This window comes from Megalops cyprinoides, chromosome 10 (assembly GCF_013368585.1).
Source record: "Megalops cyprinoides isolate fMegCyp1 chromosome 10, fMegCyp1.pri, whole genome shotgun sequence".
Taxonomy (NCBI): Eukaryota; Metazoa; Chordata; class Actinopteri; order Elopiformes; family Megalopidae; genus Megalops; species Megalops cyprinoides.
In genome coordinates, this window is record NC_050592.1 from 29,402,240 (window position 1) to 29,420,908 (window position 18,669).

The following is an 18,669-nucleotide window of genomic DNA, read 5'->3' on the forward strand; positions in this document are numbered from 1 at the left end:
ACATATAATGAATATCTTTAACTATTATGTGAAATTATGCTGCATGCTTTAGAGGTGAAACATACCAGTTATAACCACTTCCACATATGTACGTACTTTTACACATGCGTATATTATAAAATTTATTTGCTGTATATGTTCAAATGAACCCATTTGGCTATTTATGCCAAATGCCAAAAGATTTCACTTGTTTAAAAATGTGAAAGTTGTTGTCTGGAGTTCCTGTTTTACTGTGTACTGACGAATGTTACTTTTCCTTAAGTACTGGTCATTCGTTCTTTTCTTCTGGGTGTGTCAATTACCCCTTTCTATTCTCTACCCACTTCCCTCTCATCCACTATGTAGCTCGAAAATACCACATTGTTCACACATGCACAAGCAAGCACACAAGCAAGATGTTACATGACTACATATATACAAACGCACATAACTACATAGAGAAATATAGTACAGCATGGCAGAATGTGTTCTGGCAAGCACATTAGTGTGCCATTTTTAGTTCAGACTTTAATTCATGTCTCCATACCTCTGCACAAAAAAATATGACTCTTTGACAAAGTAATTAGGGGAGGAAATGCCATGAGAGAGCTGGTTCTGCATCACATTCAAAAAGATTAAAATGACCTGCATTACTGGGCTCTGAAAGGACCAGCAGGGAAGGGAGAAGAATAGGTGCATAAAATAAAGGCCTGAAATGAAGCTCGGCCTGGCAAGACTCTATGAACCCTCCAAATAACGCTCTTTCATTCACATGCTTCTGCCAGCTGGCGAATTACATTTCAAGAACATTATATAGAAATATAATATACAAATAATGTACAGATAATACATCTATTTTTCAACCACATTCCCCTTGGAGTTGCAGCGCAGTGGTGTAATACAAAAACTGACAACTGAAAGCAGACAGCTCCCATTATTGCATAGTATTTACATTTACTGTGTGATTTGTTTTTCCTAACCGTGGATAATGGCAAACAAATCGCACTTTGCCATGCATCATTGAACTTTGCAGCTTAATCTGCTTTGCAGTAGTTTTCAGAGAAACCTCTGCTTTTTTTTAATGTTGTCTCAGACAACATGGTTCACAATTTCATGTTGTAAAAAATATACATGCTTGGTTTCTTATCCTGCATTCAAGGATTTTAACCTTTTCAAGTATACATCATGGAATGGCTGTCCTTAAAACTGCATTATTTTTCTGGATTTCAAACATGCAGGATTAATTAATTGTGGGTGTTAATGGACATTGAACACGCCATTGGTTAACTTTCACAGGGTTAGGTGTGGTTTGCTGAGCTGAGGAGCTTCCTGCCGGCTCGCCAATTGTCCTGTGCAATCAGCTGTCGCACCATAAACATCACGTGGTCCACTTGCCTTTACTTGCTATTCATCACACTTACAGTAAGCGTTTACCATGAGCTCAGAAAGGAACATTGAGTGGCTCAGAAAGCAATACATCAAGAGCAAAGAAGCAGGGAGAAAGTTTAGAGTTTTGTAAATAAAGTGGGAGCGTGGGACAGTCTCATTAAGGGTGAAGCATCAGAGCTGTGACTTCAGCAACATCAGCAAGACCATCATATTAGGCCTCTCTTTAATACCTGGAACTTACTTATTTCCCATGGGACTGGGAAAATGTATCTTGTATATGACTTATGTTTGAATGGTGTCACTAATGTAACACTATAAATGAATGGACACCTAACTGCACACCGTCACCATATCTTGATCATAGATTTTACCCATGGGTAGGAAATCTATTGAAGAGTATTAGTAATACAGTGGGAAATTTTATCAGGAAAATCAGGCCCTACCTATCCGAGCATGCTGCGCAGCTCCTTGTCCAGGCACTGGTTAACTCAAGATTGGACTCATGCAATGTTCTTTTGGCCGGCCTACCTGCATGCACTATCAAACCTCTGCTGTTGATACAGAACACAGCTGCACGTCTGGTTTTCAACCAACCAAAAAGGGCTCAGGTTACACCCCTCTTAGTCTCACTCCACTGGCTCTCTGTAGCTGCCCGCGTCATGTTCAAGGCCTTGATGCTCGTGTACAGGGTGACCAACAAAACTGCACCTAAGTACCTGAACTCACTGCTGCAACCCAATGTTCCCGCCCGACTGCTACTGCTATCCAGGACTTTCTCCGCCGTTGTCCCCTGGTGGTGGAACGAACTTCCACACCTCATCCGTTCTGCTGAGACTCTCTCTGTCTCCAAGAAACATCTGAAGACACAGCTCTTCCACTCTCTCCCGAGCTCCTGAAACACTTCCCCCCATCTCCAATTAAACTATATTATTTAAAAAAATGTAATGGTTTGGCTGTAATAGTTTAACGTAACGATTTGGTTGTAATGGCTTAACACACTCGCTAGCTTTACCTGCTATTTGGTACCTCGCATGGCCAACCTTCGGGACTTTGTCATGCAGTACTTATAATATTGTTGACCCTGTATGGTTTTTCGCTTGTGTTGTATTGTACCTTGCTTGTAAGTCACTTTGGATAAAAGTGTCTGCCAAATGAATAAATGTAAATGTAAATGTAAATTTTGGGGGAGCATGCATTTTAAGAAAAAAGTGAAATATTATTTTGAGAATAAAATCAAATTATTACAAGAATAAACTTAAATATTTTGAGAAAAAATTTGAAATAATAATAAAGTGTGAATGAAGTCAAAATAACGTTTTGAGACTAAACTCAAGAGGGTGATAGGTAGAGATTTTTTTATAGATTCCCTGATCCCCAGTTTTCATTTGCCCCAATGCTCTTCATAACAGCCTTGCACTTGACCACTACTAGAAATTTCACTTTTATCTCACCCAAGTTTGCTTGTTGAAATATTACAAGAATAAAGTTGAAATCTTTCAGGAAAAAAATCAAAATAATATTTTAAGAATAAAGCTGAAATTTAGAGAATAAAGTATGTGGTACAATATGCCTGTTACAGATGACTTGATGAAGTTTTACTTCAGAATTGGTTTCAGCAACAAGGAAATGCTGTTTTAGCACATGATTACCACTTTCTTCGTATCAGAAGAGACTGTTTTGAAAATTGTGTTGAAAGGGAATTTACGCAGGCTTGGATATGATAGTGGTTTTTGGGCAAGGGGAAATTTCTAGGAAAGATCAGATGTTGTTATATCACGCTATTATAAAACAGTATTGCACCTGAACACTAGGGATGTCAGTCTCAGTCTCTCACCTTCTCAACTTTATTCTCAAAATATTCAACTTTATTCTAACAGTAGTCTAATAATTCTATTAGGTTTGACTTTATTTCAACATATTATTTAATCTTTTCTCAGACTGCACACTAAACAAATATTCCCCACCGAGTCCCTAATTCTCACCTGTAGAAATGTCTTATAATGTAAAATATATTACAAAACTGTAATTAACCTATCAAAAGGATCTATCTATGTCTGCTTCTCTCTCTCTAAATGCATGACACTGCTCATTGTAATTAAGAATTCTACTGGATGTGATTATGCCTCATTCACCCTGATCCACAGTGTATTGTTATTGAAGTAACAAATACTAAAAAGTTAGTTTCAATTACAGTATCAACATTTGCATTGCAGTCAAAAGGAAGTATGCCAATTTGTAATTTGATCTGCAGTGTTAGAGACTGGGTGCATCACGCTAATCTGGTATTAATGTAGCCTGCAAAGACACATACAGAGGAAGGCGCAAGAAAGTTTCTGCTTTGTGTGTGCCTTTCAGCTTAGCTCTTAGATTGGAATTGCTAAACCATGAGTGTTGCTCCACTTGATCATACACATAAAAATCATTTGATGGCTTTCTGTGTGTGCGTGTTCACGCATGTGTGTACATGTGTGTTTGTGTGCTGGTCTGTGAAAAGGTCACAAAATGGGTGAACAACATATTAAACCCAAGGGGAAATCCATCTGTCTGAAGTCAATTACAAGCCACACCGAACCCTTGAGCAAAGTCTCAGAGGAACCCCTTCAGATTCCCTTATCTTTCAAGGGGTCTGCAGAAACAGCAGGAAAATGGGTTTTACCTCAGCCACTCTGGGCGAGCGAGAGAGAGCGAGACACAGAGGGAGAGAAAGCAAGAGACATGGACTGTACCGTTTGTGGGAAAGATTACTTCAGCAGAGATGTCACTTTGCATGATGTTTAAATAACCTGTGCTGTGGGTATGTGCTGTACGGCAGAGAAACATGAGGGTGTTTGAAACACAACATGCCAGACGGAAGGAAGACACGAACTGGATTTCAAGTATATATTGGGGAAAAAGCGATACAAATCTTTACACATCACAAAGTAAAAAGAAACACTGGATGGCGGACGTCACACACAATGCCATCACAGCAGTGTTTATAATGACGTGGATTTTTCCCTACATTTTCCTCTGGAATGTTTACAATTGCACTGCAGTGTAATGGGCTGCTCTCCGCGCCTGGTAAGGACCTGAGTTTAACACTCATCTATACACACAGCGCAGTCCGTGTGGCCCTCAGGCACATTCATGCCCTTCCCTATCGGACAGCTGTGCCATCTGAAGTCAGATCTCCAACGGTGTAAACAAGTGCATTTTTAGTGCCTTAATGGCTTTTAGATGCAGGGCCCGTTTTAAATTCCCTTGTGCGAGCAGACCGCCTGTGCCCGCCCCCCCCCCCACATGACACCAGCCCTTCTGCTGGGTGATGCCCTCGATCAATCTCCGTGCTAAGCGACAAGTGGAGTGGCAGCAGGTACTGTTTTTTTTACATCTTTGGCGTTACTCCTGAGAGTGATCCTCCCTGTTTCAGGGCTGACACGACCCGCGAGGCCACCGGACCGATTTTACATTTTACAGCGTCGGGCTCCTTTCAATTTTTTCCTTTCGTTCTTCCCGATTGGAAAGTGCTCTTGGTCCCACGCAGTCGCAGCCATTGTACTATGACTGCCTTCCCTACCTGCTCTGCTCTGCTCTGCTGGACTGGCTCACAGCAGCCTCCTGTGTGGTGTAACCTCCATTTGCGGGTCAGTTTCAAAGGGACCGGTTCATTAAACCCACCAGTGTGCCTCTAATTTGTTAACTAAACAGTGTTATCTCCACGCCACTTTCTCTAAACGACCTCCTCTATCCGGACTGTACCATAATCTTTCTGCTTACTGCTGAGCTATGGTGACTGTGATTGATTCCCAGTTCAACGTAACTTTCTCCTTCACTAAATCTGAGCATGTATCCACTCTCAGGGCAAACAAATTAGTTTTTCACTTGTTTATTTAGGCTGGCCTCTGAAAAAAGAGAAGTTGTAAATGGTAATGCCAAATGGAAATATAGCCACTGGGGTGGAATCGTGCAGAGAACAGTAACTAAGGAGCATGAAATCACCAATATAAATATGTGTATTTTACTAGACAATTGTTTGGTAGTGACATTTGGGATTGAAACTCGTCTGAAATTCACTAAAGCAAGCAGATGCATGATCACAAACCCAATCACGCAACAATCTGCCTCAGAAATCAGTGGCATCACTGTAATCCAATAAGAATCTCCCTTATTTCTAACACAAATAAATAAATACATACTAAAAAATCCTATCATAATAAGCACTGCTCAGGGAGTCACACATCTGACTCCATTTTCAGCAGAGTGAGCTGGCGAGGATGAGGCTTTTGACACAGCTCCACGGAGATGAAGGAGCGTTGCATGAGAGAGAGGAGCAGAGGAGTACAGAGCCTGGGCCGCACTGCTGCATGCGCCATGGTTCTGCTGTGCTGCAGCTCTCAATGCGAGCCACATAAATCACTGCGGCTGCAGCTGCTCTGTGAACGCATTCACGCCCTCGTCAGCTCTGACTGCACAGAGCAGAGAGACGTGCAAGGACAAACGGCTTCCAGACCAACCCTCTGCCTGAACATCTGAAACTGCACAAAAACCGGAAACAAAGCAACTTCTTGAATCAGATACTGTACAAAGGGGAAACTGGAAACAGAGCCGTCCTTTGCTGAATCACAGACTGTACCGAGATTACATTCAAAAAAGAGCAGTCCTTTCTCTACATCTCTGAAATGTCTGCCAACAACAAACTGGAAATAAAGCATCTTTTGCAATTTAATATCCAAAATCGTATTCAGAATATGTTCAAAACAGAGCAAACTTGTTCCTGAATCACAGAAACCGCAACAGAGCAACTCCCTCCCTGAAATATTTAACCCAAGACAGGAAACAGAGCAGCCCTCTCTCTCAACGGCTAAAACTCTATTAATGACACACGGGGGGAGCACAAGGAGTAGGAAGACACTGATTTATGTTTAAAACTTACTAGTACAAGTTGTTTGATATTTATGTTCAGACAAATGTACACAGCCTCTTTGATATATCAATGGATCATTCTGATATTCATCTCACATATTCACATATTCACACCCACACAATACAACCCACCAAAAGTTTACCAGGCATGTTTGCTTGGCCTTTAAAAAGAAATAAAAGTATGCAGCATGTTCTGTAGACAAGCCAAATCTTTCTACAATCATCCGAATATAGCAGGACATTATAGCCATGCCTAAACAAGTGTCTCCTCTTCTATAGAAGATTCCTTACACGTTTTTAGGGTATTTTTGGCAGATTCTAGAATTAGATTAATGATGTGTCACTTTCTGGCAGTTGGCATTCATTTGAACGATGACCATCAGCTGTGATATGTCACTTTGTCTGCCGGACGGTCCATCTCTGTGGCTCAAACTGGTTCTGCAGACTGAATTATTCGGGACAATGTGAGATTGAAAAGGACATCCTCTTAACAACTCTGGCAAAAAGGCAAAGGTTCTGTTTCACATTTAGTTCATTTATAAAGAGTTTTTCTCTCCTCCCTCTCTCTGTCTCTCTCTCTCCCTCTCTCTCTCTCTCTCTCTCTCTCTCTCTCTGCTGGCATCATTCAGCACACCTTTGCCTGAGGAATAAATCCAGAGATGAGAAGACTTCCAACTGAAATGCCTGCATCACTTTCCATGCCCAGATGACCCTGTGATGAAGATAAATTAACAAAGCCCCAATATCCATCCCATTTAAGGTCATGGGAAAAATTCCTTTTGGATCACTTAGATTCGGAATCGGTCATTTGTGAATGGCCATAATTTCCCCCATTAGCACCACCTTTAAAACCAGGGCAGTTTAAAAAACAGTCTTTTTTTAAACTGTCAGCTTGACATCATCTGATGAATTTGCATCTTACATAGAGGCAAGATAAAGTCATTATATTAATTAATAACACCTTAAATGTGCCCTAAGTGGCTCAAGGCCTTAACTTTGAATGCAGGCTAAGCTCTATGACCTGGGTTCGAAACCAGCCATGTAATTTTCCTGAGAGCCATGTAATGTTCAAGATCCCCCAGCTGAAGCACAAATGGCTTCATTCCACCAAGGACTTCATCATGCACTTCATCAGGCACCTACAAGCTGCTAGGTTGACGTCGGTAGAGTAGCACATACACCTCCAAAGAGCGCCCACTCCACTGTAGTAGACTATGTGACTGGTAGTGCAAAAATATTTGTAGGCTGTGGGCAAGTGTATTGAAGAATTCCATTTGTCTTGTTTCAGTGCCCCTGAATGAGTGCAGTGGTCACCATGGGGAGACGAGCCTAACGTACAATTGGCAATTCCAAAACAAAGTTGAATGAAGGGGGAAAAAAGAACAAAAAATACATACCCTGCTTTAGTATTGCTTTTCTAGCTAGTCCAGCTGCCACAAAATTTCACTTACCAGTAAACGTGCATTATGAGCTAAAACCAATTTCAATGCATTAATTAAAATACAAATTAAAATACATTTCAACAAAGGAGCCATTTACTATACAGCATTCAAACTGTATATTTTAAAAACCTGTAAATTTCCATTAGACACTACAGAGATGGGCAAGACAGAAAATCAGAGATTCTGTATTTCTTCATCTGTGTTTGTGACTCATATCCAGAAGTGGTAAAATCTGGGTGTAGTAAGTAGAAGTACTTCCAGTATTTATTGTAGTCACTTGGATTTTCTATCTCTTCAGCCAGAAGGGGAATTAATTATTGAAATAAACTGGTTCAGGTACTTCTACTTTTGAGGAATGGCGTCTTCCACCTCTGCTCAATTCTTCCCCTCAATTTACACTGATGATTTTAATTTCCTATCAACTGCATGCTGACCATTATGCAAACATTTGCATTAGGTGTATGATTTGTTTTCAATTTGGCAGATAGAATTATAATCCATGTCCTTGGACTCTAATAATCTACATTTTATGGAAATCCTTAAATTGTGATTGTGAAGCAGTATAATCATCTCAGAGAGCTATTATATTATTATATACAATCAACTAGACAAAACTGTCTTTGTGCTAACACGTGTATCTCATATTTTGAATTTTTGGGTGTTTATTAGCAAAGTGTTTTAGGGCAGCATACAGTTTATGGTGGTATTGCACCTTTAACATGAAGTAACCAAGCTATCACAGTTGGCTTTATAGGACTAATCATCTTGTGTTTTTTCCAAAAACTGCAACTGGGCAAAATATGCACGTGGCATGTTATATTACGTCTAGACACAAAATACACATTTGATGGTTACATAACCTCTGAATAAATATTGCCAAACACAGAACTGCTATTCACTTTTTTTTTTCAAATCGCCTTTATGAGGATGACATGACATAGAGGTTTGTGTTAATTACACATATTAAATGAAAAGCCTTTCTAGCCAAGCCGCCTCACTTGTTTTTCCTCAGTGCATTAAAACCTAATTGTTGTCCTAACAAAGTAAGATTGAAACCTCATGAATCGTTTCAACCAAATCTGAATTAGTGGAGGGAATTTATCGATACAAAATAAATAGCCTGAGGATAATTATACACTTAGATGTGCTTCATTTGAGTGCTCATTGCCTCCCATTCAGTTCTTTAAACTTCTTCTAATGAAGTCCATAAACACTTAAGTTCAACAATGGATTTTGTTGCTATTGGCGACATGTACCTTGTCTCTCTTCCTTAGTGATCTGCTTATTCCTTTCTCTTCCTCAGCTTCTTCACCTCCTAAATCTACTTTTTACACTGCAGTTGGGGTTACACATCCAAGACTTCGATTTTGTTCTCATCTCTATCATTCAGCCCTATTTGTCAACTGGACATTTTTTTTTCTTCAGACTTACAATGAAAAAAACGTATTTTACGACCACAGTCTGTTTTCAATTTGAAAAGCTGCTTGCTGCAAAAAGCATCCAACTGCTCCACTCCTGTTGGCAGATGGACATGGAGGCCTAATCACTGTTATAATATTTGTTTATCGGTTAAAGGGACAGGTGTCCACAGAGACAGCTCTATTTAAATTCTGTCTGTGAATTGCATGAAGTACACGCACAATAAGCTCTTAATGATGAGTGCATTACTGTTCTGTAGCTCTCTATACTCTACATACAAGTCAACAAAAAAGTTGGATGAAGCTATGTTGGTCTGTGGATGACATACACAGGCCTTCATATGGCTGACCTACGACACAAGAGAATGCAATACTAGCTTGTGTTATATCCATGGCCAAATCAAAACTCCATTTAGGCCAACGATTCATCAGTATGGGAATACAGAAAGGACACCTGAATGCAAGCCAATAATATTAGCAAGGTCACCTAGCAACGCTCCCTCAGAATAAATCAAGGCAAGGACCTTTTGTTTCATTTGGCGTTAAATGCAAAAACAACTTTTGTTTTGTTGTCTTGTTGTCTGTCTGTGAACTTCTGTGCTCATTATTCTGGCATTTTAGAATCTGAACTGACTAGTTTTTATTTTATTCAATTTTATTTTGAGGTGGTATCCTTTATATGGCCATCTTCCTATCTTGCTATTCAACGTGTCTCTTCACTGATCAATTTTTTAAACCTTTTGGTCAAAAGGCATCAAAAGCACAGGATCATCTGGGAGTCCTTGTTTTAACATCAGCCTGGCATTCAAATACAGAATCGACACTTTACTGGACAGTTCCAGCTCATTTAGGCATTCACTTAATCAATTAACAGCCTCAAAGAGGCAGTTCTGCTGCAGTCTCAATAGTCTAGCATTGGCAGAGCTGATCTATAGGCTTCATTCCTCGTTATTAGAATCACAGATATCCTGATCATATGCTTAGTACCACTATGATGTCTAGTGCTAAATGACGTAATGTAATGTAATGTAATGTTATGCACTTAACAGGAATAAGTAAATTCCCAGCTGCATACTATGAATATAATGGGGTGTGCAATTATCTAATATGCAGTTACAGGGAATTGACTGAATATTGCAAAGGCATTTGTTAGTTGTGTCTTTATCAGGATTGCTCTGAGTGCAGTTAGACTGAAGCTGAATTTTTTGTCTTGTGTACAGTACCTTTAACTCAGTACACTATACACTGGATCTAAACAACATTTGTCTTCCAAATAAATTCAAGTTTTCCTTTTTTCAATGCTGGCACACTTTTTCCTCATACATGTTGGTGATTGCTGAATTTGCCAAGCTGGGTTTGTGATGAAAAAGTAACACTTTCATTAAACTGAGTGAAAGTTAAGGGCAAATGTTGATTGACTCCAAGGGTATATAAAGTGTTTACTCAGCCAAACTGACTTCCTACATGGGCAAACTGCGTGCAGGTTTTTCCCTCCAACCTCCTCTCTAATCTAACCTCATTATTGACTAATATTACAGGGAGCACTCTAACAATAATAGATTGCAAACACAGCTGTGGTAGTTTACTCATACAGTTGTGTATTGCCATTTTTAATGAAGTTAGTGGGGTTAAACTGACCTTTATATATATAAGACATATACACTCTTTAAAAAAGATAAATAAAGTGAGGGAAGTAACATTCATTCATTTGTATGTCTTTGTGCTTATCTCAGACAATGCAACATTTGTTTTTTTATCATTTGCCTGAAATAACCTATCAATCACCAAATATTTAGTTATATCCATGGTCACAGACTTACACCTAGGCTGTGAAAACCACTTGCATGTGTGTTTATATGCTTATTTTTGGTCGATGAATTGTGGTATTGTTATGCACACCATAATTCCCATCATATAATGATACATATGTCGTATACTTCGCAATGTGAGTCAACTCATAAGGGACATTCCAATACAAAATATCAATATCTTGAGCATTTTTTTCATGTTAAAATAGAATCTATATGTAGTCTATAATGGGCTATTACCCCACACAGGAAATGGAGGTATAAATTCCAACAGTGCGTCACATCTTAAAAACATTGCAGACGTGAAAATTAAATCCAAGAAATGGGAAGGAACCCAGCGCCAGAGGAAAATACAGAGGGATGCAACTGCAATCCACAGGGGTGCACAAAAAATCATAAATACTATGTAAACATTGGGATATAAGGAGACAACTGGGGCTGCACTGAGGTCCGGCTGGGGGTAAAATGCACCCCTAAGCACCCCCATCACACCGGGCCTGCCGCCCTCTAATGTTGTGCTGAGAGGGAAAGCAAAGGCGTTGAAGTTAGGGCATGCCCGTGTAGAAAAACTGAAATTATGCAAAGGAATTATAGAACACTTTACAATCAGCGGGCGTCAGCATAAAATTCTGCCGTTTTAAATTCTCCTTCTCCTCTGGTGGACCCTAGGTACTTTTTCACAATATAAGAATGTCGACAGTTCTTGGGCTGGATTAAATCCTCAATTTAACATCTGACTGACCTCTATCCCTAAAACCTCGCGCATCTTCAGAACGGAAGCTAAATCTGCTGTAAGCAAAAAACGACTTACTCTGAAAAAATAATGCCATATAAAAAAGAAAAACAGCTGTTGCATAGAGCCCGTTTTATATCCTTATCTGTCTGGAACAATTTGCTACTCTGGACGGGGCTGTCTGAGAAAGGCGCGGGATAAACAGGAACGCTGTTTGCGGTTTCAAGTAGTTTAACTGTCTGAAGTTTAGTGCGCGGACTCTTTTATTTTTGCGCGCTCAAGATTTATCAGGCACATAAAAGAAAAGAAATTTCTCAAAGACAGACCCGAGTTAGGAAACAACATGAGTGGGCACTCAAAGACAGGCTGAGATTAGATAAAGTCTTTGGGTTGAATAATAATTGGAAGATTGCTGGATTACAGATTAGAATTGCAGGCACCCCATTGGGGGTAATGAGAACGCAACAGCAATTGCCGGAAATTTATTATATCCGGAATCAATCAGGACAGGCTGAGAATGACCAGGTGTTTTAGACTGAGAATTTTTAACTTTTTCCTTTGAGTAATGATGGAATATTAAACAACATTCTCGGGGAGTCGTTTTTGCTAACGTTACAGCTACACAAATGAAAACAGATGGCACACAACATTGGCGTGAACGTTACAATCGTAGAAAACAGATTAAAATTAGGTTTAAAATGGTTATACATTAACCATTACAAATACAAATTCTGCCTATTTCATCAGACGTGTATGTGCGTGCACACAGCAATCTCCTTTTCATTTTTAAATGAATGAGATACTGTAAAGTGTCATTATATTGTCTATAAAGCATTGTTCATTTATATGCAGATCATGTCACAATATAGTCGCTGTGGCCCTGATATGAGTCCTAAAATTAATGGCGCATCGCTAGCTGCTGCTTTCAGAGAGCGGTTTCATATACGCGTACAGAAAACTGAGATTCTGTAATAGGCCTATACGGTCTCATTGACGAATATGCAAAAGTTGAAGAGTTAAATCACCTACTTCTCTCTTCCAATTAAATTACGGTCAAAGTACTAAACCGCTGGGCTGTGCACTTGACCTCTAACTTCTGGAAAATCGATCTGATTGAATTAAATGCGAGAGCCCGGCTGAAAATCGCCTGCTTTCTGATTCAGCTCATGGCTTGAACAGACGCCGCCGTCAAAGAGAGAGAGGACGATTTATTGACAGCTTTGTAAAATAATACTAATAATTCCATCAGTGGGACTCACATTATCGGCCCCACAGTATTACAACGCTAGTGAAGAGCAGAGATTCTAAATTGTTATCAAGACACACTGCAACGTCATCAAATATAGTTGGTCTATCTTTATCCTTTTTGAGGAAAGTCTTTCTGGGATACATTAAATGCCATTTCTCGGGGGCTTTGGGGTTGCTCTGAAAACAAACCTAGTCTGTATAAATTAAACCTTTTATATTTTCCAGGAGGCCATCAACACCAGAAACCCCCCAGAGCGTCGTACATTTGCCCGTAGCAGCCATCTGAGTTACAGGCTTACCGAATGCCATCAAGAGAGCGGTTGCATTGTCAGCGCAATAAGCGGTATACTCAAAGAACCGCAAGCACATTTAACAGATACCATGACAAAGTAATTCATTCCCATTTAACCCGGTAATCTATTCCGAAGTCTTCCTGTGACGAGTGGCTTTGGTTGAATGCAGCCGACGGGCATTCACTTACGATAAAGCAAAATTACGACTTGCCCATTTTTATACACTGCATGCGAGGTACAATTCTGTTATGTTGCACAGGCGACTTTCGTGTCTGACACACTTTGTTTGCATACCAGAAGGTGAGACATTTCCTCTATTTTATAAACAGATGTCCTCCAAGGAAAAAGGTGTCTCAGTCTGCCGACCGCGGAGAGGGTGTTTCATAACGGCGCCGACGTGTTGTCCTGAGAAAAGTCACGGCCTGACGCCGCAGTACTTCGCCAGGCTCACCGTATGCTAGTTGGCCATCAGCATTCGCTCGCTTGGTTACATGTACTTTCATAAATGCCAATACAAAACCATATGTTTGAAACAATTTCCTGTTTGAGCCACGTCTCAGCCTTGAGTGTTTTAAGTATTGTTATTTAAATATACTATTCATAAGAAAGGGTGGATATGGCATTGGATGGGCGTGTGGGCTGCTGGCAATATTAATTTCTTACTCTGAATGACTGATGAAATCAGTGTTTGAATGTAACCTCAATGCATTTGGCTCAAGTAACTAGTAAAAAAGAGATGGTTAGCTCTTGCTTGAATTGACAGTTTACAGTTAGGGAACAGACATAATGCAGTTTGATTATATTTAGGCCTTGTTTTACCTTTCATGACACTTCAGAAAGGAGAGGTAGAGTCTGAAAGAAATGACTGAAGTATATACTGACCTGAGTAATATATGATGTAAAACTATTTAATTGGTTGTATTGTAGGTCTGTTTTACACAGAATACATTCCATGGGATCATGATACCTATTTTATTTAATGGTCTTAGCAGCTGTAGCTACCCAGAGGTGTTTTAGAATGATTAGCTGTCAGAGTAATCTCTTTTCTCTTTTGGTGAAATACAAAGTTTTCTGTTATCTGGAATAGCATGTGTTACTCTATGATCAATCATAAGAGAAGAGGAAAAGTTGAATAGTTTACGGCATTGTAAATTGTTATGACTTTGTCCTATAAAATGCCAAAGGCAACATTTTTAATCAAGTGAAAATATATCAATCAATTTCTTTTTAATTTTTTCTCTCTCACACTCAAATGCACACAAATATAGAGTGCAAACACACACATAGACACACACTATGAATAAGATATGAGTATAGATTTAAAACAGAAGAAGACATGAAAAAAAAAACTAATTAGCAATTGTCATTAACAATCTCATTCTTGAAGCAGCCATGATTATGAGATCTAACAAAGTCACGATTCAAGCTGTCACACTGATAAGAATAATGAAACAGAAACAGCCTCATATGAGTCTGACCAATAAAGAGGGAGAGCTCACATTTACACAGAAGGTGAGACATTACTGAGGCCAAGGAGAAAATGATCTGAAAGCATTGCTATACAGTATGTTCCTCCTTCCCAACATGCATTTCAATGTGAAGATTCTGTTCTGTGATTTCAGACCAGATGCAGAAGCCACACTGACAGTACTGAGGTGCAAAGCCACAGTCTACAATACCACAACAGCCCCAACCACTGAGGACAAGCAGAGAGGTCCATTCCAGCCACTCAGTGACATCACGGCCACCAGACAGATCGCTGGCTGCCTGTGGCCTACCTGTGGGGTGAGAGGCAGAACAAGAGCCAGAGCTCAGTTCTCCGGGAGGGATCATCATTACAAACAGATGGACTGCAATTACCACCTGGATGACTGCACATTTGTGTAAACTAATGTGCCGTAACAAAAAAAAAAATCATATCAACAGATGAGCAAGCTATAACTTTCCCTACAGCTGTCTGTCTGCCTTTCTTTCCCCTTGTGGATACAGTCCGTGCTGACACCTTAAATTGATGAAGGTCTTTTTAATAATCCAAGATATATCTTGACAGTTTCCTGTTGACAGTTTTCCATTTCCTGTCCCTTTATGTTGTCTTTCTGTGTAATGTATTTGGAAAGTTACACAAGAAAGAAAATGCAGGCACAGAGCTACTTTGGTATTTTTATTGTTTTGCACTGCCGTTTATTTCTGAGAACAGCTCTAAAATAACATTTAGGGGCTCCCCATATTTCATTCCACTGTCCCCTGTGCCCATTGTTGCATAAACCAGAGGATAGAAGTGTTTTTCACACTATTACACACAGAATTCAGGTGTAATGTGCTATCTGCCTGCTGCTGTTCGGACTTCCATTCTGTAATATGTGCCACTGTCATTACTGCGCTCTGCTTTGCTGGCTCCATGCAGGACCACAGGGCCATGCCTTTTTGTGATTCTCTCCTTGTCTTGCCAGCCTACAGGGAAGGTGATTAGACTCAGGCCTGTCTCTGGGGGTTTGCCAGAGCCAAGTATTTATTCTTCGCTACAAAAGCAGAATAGAAGCCTTTTACTTGCCCACAATGGTATTGTGTGTGATATAATCTGTCCTAAAAGCATTTTTTTCTTCAGTTTCACGCTGTAAGGGAAGCGCAGCAAGCGGCAGAGGACGCAGAAACGACACACAACCAAGGGGGGGGTAATTGTTTGGGCTGGTTGCTCTCCAGCACAGAGACGTGCCAGGGAGTGCCAGCCAAGTGGTGTTGCACACCAGTTGGCGTACAAAGCAACATGCTCCAAGCTGATCCAAGAAACGTCAGATCTGAAAAGTACTTTAAGACACTACAGTTGAGGATGTCATGTCATCTTGAATCTCTCTGATGGATGGGGCGGGTTATGGCAGCAGGACCAGAAAAGGACATGCAAGCATGTCCTGTAAAAACCTAAAGCTGTACCCAGCCACTTACCCTATCAAAACTGTCTAAAACAAAACACGTGACACAAATAAAGTTGGCAAGTATTCCATTGGGAGCATAAACGAAAGCCCTCCCAAGCACATTCCTTCATTGAAATGAAAAGTCGATTTTAAAACTTCTGTTAAAACCTCTTATCTGAAAGCCATATTATTAATAAAGCATCCATATTCGGGATTGTCCATTACTGGAGTTAGGTAATGTGCTGTGCCATGCCTGCAAAAGGCTATGCGTTTTGCCTCTTCTACTCAACTGAACTGCATCAAAAATAGATTGTTGGGGCTCCCAAGTGGTTCAACTGGTAAAAATGCTTGCTGTCACAAATTTAAGATTGAGCACTATGGTTTGGGTTTGACCCCATCTGTGTCATCGGCCAACAATAGCCGGGAATCCATAGAGGTGGAACAAATTGGCTTTATTCCACCACGGGATATAAGGGAGGGTTATTCAGCCAGGGGCTTAGGTTGGTCCATTGCTCATCAGTGAGCATAAAGCTGCATATGCAACATCCTTCTTTGACTCAAGACAGCACAAGTTTAGCTTGGAAGCTGACATCACATGTTTCAGAGGAGAGCGTGTGTTTTTCTGCGCTCTCCCATACTGACAGAGGGGACTGCAGAAATAGGGGCAGCAACTAAGGACGTAATTGGGCATTCTAAAATTGGTAGAAAAAAGGGCAAAAGCATTGGCCATTCCAACAATTTAAACATTGCCTCTTTAGGGGCTTTTGGGTTGGTCAGTCAGTTAAGCCACTTGTTTCGAACTTGGGCTGAGCACTACAGTCAAAGACACTGGAAATTTTAGTCTGGGCTGCATTATTAGTCAGTAGTGAAGGGGAGTCTAATGTAGGGGAGCATAATTGGCTCCATTCCTCTGGTATAGGGTCGTTTACATCAGTTAGGGTCCCTTTGTCACATCTCTCAATATCAATATCTCAATATTCTTTCACAACTTGTTAGGCACCTATGAGTTGCTGAGATGACATCAGTGTAACTCATAGGCACTGAAATCCTGAAAATCCTGGAAAAACTGAAAATAACAGTTTAACTCCCTTTGTGCGCCGATTATCATCTGAAAATCTGTTTAAAAATTGTCCAGGGATCATTGTCTTTTAAAGGATGAATTGAGACATTTTTGGCATCTGGAGTAACGTGTTTTGGTGTAGCTGATAAATGATGAGAGAAGAGGAAATCTTTTTAGAGTTTACTGAGTTTAATGTACTCAATGTCCCGTAAAAAGTCAAAGGAAACGATTTTAATCAAGTGCAAATACACCAATATCAATGTCTCTCACATCTCTTTCAAACATGCACACACACAGTCCAAACAGTCACATGGACAAACTTTGTATAAAGAATGTGTGTTTACATATTAAGCTTATTATTATCATTATTATCATTATTATCATTTATGTATTTATATACAGTATATACTTTTTGGCAATGTCTACAATCTCCATCTCCAAGTAACTATTTTTAAATGCTTTCTTACATTTTCACCACTTTTGCAATCATCAGTTGTATAGTATTAAGCTTGTCTCCTCATACATCCCTAATGCTGGCAGTGGAGTGCCAAAGCAAGGTGAGTGCAATCCTCCAGGATATTCAGACATACTGAATGGCTATTTTTCACACTGCAAGTCCCACAGTGCACCACAAGAGGGCAGATGCCCATTAGAGGACAGGCAGATCTTCACTGACATTGTCCAGGCATCTTGCAGGCACTTCATGGGCCATTAGTTGGCGCCACAGTGGAGAGGTGATGGAGCCATGGCCAACCCACTATATATACCTCGGCAGAACAAAGCTGATTTCTCCTGTGGTTATTGACTCCTGGACACCATTGGTAGATGGCAAAGCTGATCTGAGCAGCTATTTTTAGGTTCATGAAGGCCAAAAAAGGAAAGAAAAGTGGTCAAACATTCAAATTATTCCTCATACATTACAGCAAACTTAAATGAGTGCTTTCAGTCTGAAGTGCAGTAAACGACTTACTTACTGAGAAATTAGCTATAACCAAATGCGATTCTTTGTCTAGAAGTCAGTAAATGAATATAATGTAAGCATGCTAACTCAACTACAGCAAGTTAGGTAAATAAATATCTGTACTGGTCAACTATGAATATTGGATATTGACCAGACCTTTCAATAGCTTTATTAGATGATTATTCAAATTAAGAGTTTTCCTCCCCTCCATCTTGTTTTTGTTCACATGTTACAAAAGCCCATATTCTCCAAAAATGAAGAGTCAGGAACAGGACTTATTTTGGCTCCAGTTACACAGTTATTACAAAAGTTCCAACAGAAAACTGATGTAGAATTTAACGGTAAGATTAATGTGCATGAAGTGCAGATTCTTTCTTTTTTCCATTAAAAAATCTATGTTTATATTTTGTGCATGGATGGTTTTTAAAATTCAATGCATCAATGGATCAATGCAGCAATCACAGTTGTGCCTCAAGGAACTTTTTTGGTATTTAGGATTTTCAAGTTTAGTCCTCTGTGGCCAGGAA